The sequence below is a fragment of the Pygoscelis adeliae genome, unplaced genomic scaffold, assembly GCF_000699105.1.
Source record: "Pygoscelis adeliae isolate BGI_AS28 unplaced genomic scaffold, ASM69910v1 Scaffold6, whole genome shotgun sequence".
Classification (NCBI taxonomy): domain Eukaryota; kingdom Metazoa; phylum Chordata; class Aves; order Sphenisciformes; family Spheniscidae; genus Pygoscelis; species Pygoscelis adeliae.
In genome coordinates, this window is record NW_008825075.1 from 4,387,028 (window position 1) to 4,394,344 (window position 7,317).

The window sequence follows — 7,317 nt, forward strand, 5'->3', positions numbered from 1 at the left end:
GCACTGGTGAGGCCGCACCTCGAATACTGTGTTCAGTTTTGGGCCCCTCACTACAAGAAGGACGTCGAGGTGCTGGAGTGTGTCCAGAGAAGGGCAATGAGGCTGGTGAAGGGTCTGGAGAACAAGTCTTATGAGGAGCGGCTGAGGGAACTGGGGTTGTTTAGCCTGGAGAAAAGGAGGCTGACGGGAGACCTTATAGCACTCTCTACAACTACCTGAAAGGAGGTTGCAGCAAGGTGGGTGTTGGTCTCTTCTCCCAAGTAACTGGCGAAAGGACGAGAGGAAATGGCCTGAAGTTGCACCAGGGGAGGTTTAGATTGGACGTGAGGAAACATTTCTTTACTGAAAGAGTGGTTAAACATTGGACCAGACTGCCCAGGGAAGTGGTTGAGTCCCCATCCCTGGAAGTATTTAAAAGACGTGTAGATGAGGCGCTTAGGGACATGGTTTAGTGGGCATGGTGGTGTTGGGTTGACGGTTGGACTCGATCTTAGAGGTCTCTTCCAACCTTAATGATTCTATGATTCTATGATTAATGTCCTCTTCCCAATGGTACTTTTTTGTGCCTTGAGCTGTGTAAGGGACGGCTGGGGAGCAAGTGTGGGCAGGAGAAGCAGCAGCCCTGCAGGTATCCTGATGGATCCTTTTAGATGAAATGTCTCTGGCTGCAGAAGCGATTCACTGGCACACGTGGTCCCATCGCCTTCTATATTCTCCTCAGAAATACCCAGCAATGGGCATGGGAAGTTCTCAGACCATTAGTGAGCAGCGAGATATCAGGGTACAGTACTGGGAGTGGAAATTAAGTTCACCTGCCCACAAAGAAGGCCCAGCTAATCAGTCCAACTGTAGCTTTGAAAAGTCAGTATTCTTACCTAGACAATAACAATGACTATTTCTGACAGCTCTTTAAGGAGCATATGCCAGTCAAAGCTTACTAGCACTGCAGACGAGAGGAAAAAAAACAAAAACAAACAGCTTTGAAGACTTTACATTGTAACAACACCAACCTGCAAAGCCGTATGCAAATGATTATCTCTGCATGCTGTGCAAGCATGCCTACTGACTTGCACAGGTGCATAAAGTCAAGCTTAGGTTTTAAGAATTTTCCAGATGAAGATCTCAGTTTAGACAGACTATACTCCAGCTAGTTTTCCCAGCCTTTTCAAGTAGCAGTAACCATAGTCCCTCAGCTCTTGTGACAGGTTACCACACCTATAATTCTTTTCATTAGCTCTAACTGATCTGCCACGGGCCCAATGACAGCCTTGTCAGGAGATTTCTGACAGATCCACCATCCAGATTATTTCTGAATTGAACAGGGGAGGAAATATAGTTGCTGTTACCTTAGGAGGTAGCAGCAATCCTTCTTTATCTGCTGTGGAGGAAGGTTAAAAAACACGAGAGCAATTAAAAAAAAAACAACCCACAAACAAACAAACAAAAAAAACCAACCAAAGAAGAAAAGCAAAGGAGAGGAGGTTATAGACACAGTAGAATCAGGAAAAAAAAAAAAAATCACCCCCCCCCAAAAAAAACTGTACATTTTTCACACTAATACCAAAAAAGGTACAAGAATAAGATTTTATGACTTTACATAGGAACACCCCCATGCATACTTCCTGTATTACATGATGCATGTGTATGGCAAGGAAATAAATTATTATCCTTGCTTTGGGGTCTTTATTTTGTTTCCTCCTTAAATAAACAAAGAAACCCCCAACAACAGAAAAAGATTCAATAGAGGGAGATATTCAGAAAAGCTCAGAATGAGAAGAAAGCAGGGTTAACTATTCTTTCACATTTCTATTAGCTTTTCCACCTATGTGAGGATATCCACCTTGGCAGGGCTTGTGTAGATTTACTCCAAAGAATTTATGCCTTTGGTCTGAATAAGTTAAGTTAATAACAAGGCTAGATCTCAGTCTCACAACAAAAGCTATTGCTTCAAAGGCTGCTGTGTTGCAAATTCACACGCATACCCTCTTCCCCCCAGAAAACAAACAAACAAACAAAAACCCCAGTCATTTGATAAATCTTTACATATGCTACTCTAATAAATGGATGCATACATTTTAGGAGGAATTTAAATGTATATGAAATGAAGCGGGAAGGGAAAGGGGAAAAATAAGTTTCTCACTTCAAAAAACCTGTAATAAAATCATGTTCATTGCTGTGGTGTGCACTTTATCAGTTACACTTCTGAAGGTTTTGAAAAATGTGACTGGGAGTTTTTAACAGTACAGTGTTCACAGTTAATCATCAACAACTTAAAAAGACATTGACATCTGTTGTCTAGAGAGAAAAAGAAAAATGTAGGGGGGAAGTGGGCAGGGGGGATTAAAAGTTAAATCAGTTTGAATCCTCCTTAGTGTTACAGGGTCAATAGCAGGAAATTTGCTCTCGGAAAAATGTGGGGTTGTGACCTTCTGTGTTTCAAGACATCCTAATTTAGCTTGATCCTTCACGCTCTCTGCTCCTCCTACTTGTACCCTAGAGGCAGGTTTTGTCCTACTGAGAAAGAGATTCAGGGGGAAAGTGCTGAAAGAGGGAGGGAGAGAAAGAAGATAAGACAGGAATAAACTGGAACTGAAGTCCTAAAAATCTAAGAGATTATTAAAATTCAACCACTCTGCAACGAAACTTATTTTTATGCAGACACCAACGACTTCTTTGAACTGATGTTGAAAGGTAACATGAAAACTTTTTATTAGTGTTTGAGACCATTTCCTGAGGACACCAAAGAGCTGTTTTTGACATATACGAGTAGTGTTCATATACTATATAATGAGTATATATCTACCAAAATACTTTTCTTCATCTCAGTATGGACCATATGAGTGAATCAACTTCCCAATTAAGTGGTAAACTGTGCAGGCTATGAGACAGCTGACAAATGGTAGCTCCCTAGTAATTAGTGAAGGAAAAAAAAAAAAAAGCTTATGTAGAAGACACTAACAAAATTAATCAGTTGGTAATACTACTCAGCTCCAAACCCACTAACTATTGTTGCATTGCTTATCCAAGTAGTGTATTTATGACTTTCCAAGCAGATGACACCATTATGTGGCTGAGTAGAAGCTCCCCAGCTCGCAGAGATAAGCCTGGGCAGCCCCCTGCAAATAGCAGAGCAAGGAGGGATGAGGAGGGGTGGGAAGTGGGTGCAGCCTTGACTCTTCTGTCTTTTCCCATTCATTAACTGCTCAGAGAAGCTGGCAAGTCACCTCCCCTATGCGGTCCACGGGAACTCAGAGGAAACAGAAGTCCATTGGCATTTCAAGTGCCTCCTCAAGGCTAGGCTGGAGATGAGATCCCACTCTTCACTCCCAGCAGCACACCAACAAACAAGGATTTCCATGCAGAGCACCCAGCTCCCTCAGCTCTGACTGCGCCTGGGCTCCATGCCTGGCCCACCATATATCCCTGCCTCTGTCCTCCCAGCTCTATCCCAGCGAAAGAGATGGGTAGACTAGACAGCTCACGTCCCACACTGTGGCATGTCCCAGTGCAAAGGCAGGCTCCTGCTGGCCCAGGCAACCTGCAAAGGCAGCAGGTCTCAGAAGTCCAGCAGGTTTTGTCCACTGTCAGGTTCAGACTGCACATGCAGTATTGACCACCCCACCAGTGCTGGTGTACACTAGCACATTACCAGAGGAGATAAAAGGGGCTGGAGTAACCTACCTGAGTCCAGGTTTCTAAGGTCTGATCATAATGCATTTGTGGTATGATCTGAAACTCCATAAATTCAGCAGTTGTCTTTCTATAGATGTCGAGGATTTTTGCTTCAGGTTCATAAACGGCACCATCGATTGCATTGAAGTTACTTGACACATGACAATATCCACCTCAGAAAATGTTCCAGAACTGGGCACTTAAACTTGTGACCAAACACTGATATCAATGTCTGGGGGGAACATCCTCGCAAGCTGATGGTATATCAGTTTGATAGAGATAAATTATAAAATAGGCTGTCCTTGATTGACAGCTTTACTATCTAGCCAGGGAAAAAAATCAAAAGAGGAGAGTTTAGATCAAAGTTTAAATTGTTCCCATTCATAGATGTTGGGGGGGGAAAAAGAAACCACACACATTCATCTAGCCTGACCTCCCACATATCATGGGCAAAAAAATTTTATATTCTACCCATAACTTCTGGGTAACCATAAGCATATTTTTAGAAAGACATGCCCTCTCAATTAATATCATTCAGGATAGGAAGAATTTGTTGCATGCTTAGGTAAATTGTTTCAAAGTTAATTACCTTCACTATTAAAAACATGGTATTGAATTCAAGTCTGGATTTAACTAGGCTAGCCTACTGTCATTAAAAGCTGCTCTGCTGTATTCGAGAGCTCTTGATGCATCCTGAAGTGCAAAGAAACATAAGAGAAAAGGAAATCCCCCTTTTCCCACAGAAATACTAGAATCATCCTATATCACCAATAGATCTTTATATAAAACATTCTAATTTGGTGAACTATGTTCAGTTCCAGTAATAATTCTTTTCAGTTTGATAAGCAAACAAAAAATATTGGAAATATGCATTCTGTATCAACCAGAAATTAGTTTTGGTGTGCCTCTGAAAAGAACCTGGGTCAAATATATTTTTTTTTTAATTACACTTTGGCACATCTAATGTAAAGAACTGATTTGAAAATTTAAAAAAAAAACAAAACATTTTTTCTGAAAATTTTGGAATAAAATTTCTAGTTCATTCTTGGCCAAAACAGTTTGCCAAACTTATGAATCATTTCAGTCAGCCTATGTGCAAATGAATAAATCATTTGAAAGGTTCACTCCACTGTAATGGTACCTAATAATAGTAGCCACATAATTAATAGTTACTGTATATTTTTATTTTCACATAAAGAGTTTACAACTGATTCTTATCTTACATCTTAAGCAGACACTGATATTTTTCATAAATATTCATCATGAATGCTCATAAATATTTGATTAATATTAATTGTTTGTTTGTATTTTTAAACAAATGCAAATACCTTCCTCTATAGTCATGACAACTAAAGGAAAAGCTATGTAAACATAGGGAAAAAAGTGGAGAGGAAAAACTTTCAAAGATCCAGAAGCAGAAATGAGAGACTAAAGCAACACATTACTTCCTAGATTTTGACTGAACAAACAATTCTCTCCTTGTGATAGCAGTCTTTGGAAGGATGCATATTTGCCCTGTATTGTGTTCTGCCCTTTGCAACATAATGGGGAGCTTATGGATATCTTGTGGTAGCTACATCAAGTCAAATGAGCTCAGGATGTCGCAAACACATAGGTGATATTGGATTTTATTGTTCTAAGGATAACTGGGAATAAAAGTAGGCTCCTCCCACCATGGAAAAGGGAGTAGGACAGGGAAGAGTATAGCTAGGTTGCATGTGTGTCTTCCACACTCATGCACACTGCATACCTACACAAATTATGTAAGATTTGGAAATCACTGGCTATAAACTAAACATGAATTTCCAATTAATTTCTATTGCCAAAAACAAGTAAAGTTCTAGAGGACAGAAACTACACAGGAACCTCTAACAGGTCAGGTCAGGTCATATTTCTTCTGTACCCTCAGTTACTACAGCTGCATTTGGAATACTGATGGCAGTCTGGGTCTCTTAAACCTAATATCTGCATTGGAAAGATAGAAAAAGCTTAGCTAAAATGAATAACTTTGTTTAGTTTTGAAACAGACACTCGAGAAAGTAGTTGTCATGAGAACTTTTGCGCTACTTACAAAGAAAACTATATTAGGACTACAAAGTCAAATACTCAGGAGTTAGAAAATGGCAGAATTAAGCTCACCTTTTCAACCTTCATTATGTTCTTCCCTGAAAATATCTTTAATTACATGATAACATAGTGTTTTTTCCAAGCAAACCCCTCCTTCAATCAACCTGTAACGTGGAAGGTGCTTACTAAATATGCAGGTCTTTAATCTGTGTTTTTAGCCCAACCACTCACGCTCCCAATACACTTTACAAACACAACTGAATACACATATCTTAGTTCCAGCTAGAGGTTTCATACATGGCTGCACTGTAGTACTTGAAAAAATGGAAAGTATTCACAATTTTTATTTTGTTTCCACAGCACTCAATTTTAAAGGTGGCAAGTTGAACTTCAGTGATATTCAGGGGAAATTCCTTACTAATATCCTAATGTTCCAGACCACCTGAATATTTGCAACAGGTGGAAAGAAAAAGTATCATTGCAGTTGTCAATTATTTAAAGGGTTTTGCCCTAGGAGATTATACATGCAACATTTATAGCATTTTAAAAGAATCAGTATATTTACTTCTAAGACTGCTGCAGACCAACAAACAATTTCTCATTCACTGCCCAACTGATTGTCTTCATGGGGAGCTGATGTAAAGTAAATGTTAGTTTATCCTTACATTCAGTCCCCTAATGTCTTCTGAATTATCAGTGGAGATATGGCAGAATGATATCAATGATCTGCATAACAATAAAAATGAAATATATTTTGTTCAAATCTAACAGATGAAACCTGAGTCATATCGCCTGGAGTGGCATGAGTGGAAAATGTGATTAAAAATATAAAAGTGAAAAATAAGGAAAGGAGAAGGAGAACAGCAAAAGTAGTTTCTAGTTTACAGCTATTAAAGTGCATGAAAATTACTAGTTACTGCACTTCAGAAGGTCTGGTTTGTGCCTCTGAGATTCCAAAACCCTCAAACAGCAATAAACTCAATATTGGATATAAAGACACGTGCATAATATTTCCACCTCAAAATGAACAAGCAAGAGAAAAATCTTCATAATACCTGAGAGAACTGGTATTTAAAAACTTGGTATTTAAATACTTCACCAAATAAATATAAAAGTTGTGCTTTTGTGTGTTTTTTTTGTCATTTTTACAAATAGAGAAATGAGCTAAGGCCCCCAAAAATTCTGATCTCATCTGGTTTTTAGATACCAGTGAGGTCAGCCTCGCATGGATCAATGGTTCTGGGTTGATACATTACAAAAGTGCAATCTTTCTGGGGAATGTAGATACAGGTTTGAATTTCTGAATGCACAGAAAAACTTGCAATGGGTCAATTTAGGTACTTGTCTAATTGCAAATATCATTAAGGTTAGCTGATTTTCTTCTGTCAATATTGGCATTTTTCATAAAAATATACTACATATATCTCAGCCCTTCCCTCTTCTTTCAGCAACTGAATCTCCCAAAATCTATTATTTGCCAGTTCTACTCAGAAACAGAGAACAAAATCCTCTTGCTATCTCCTGGTGAAGAGTCAATAACAGTTCATTAACATTGGTCTTAGTTTAAAGCAGAATCCA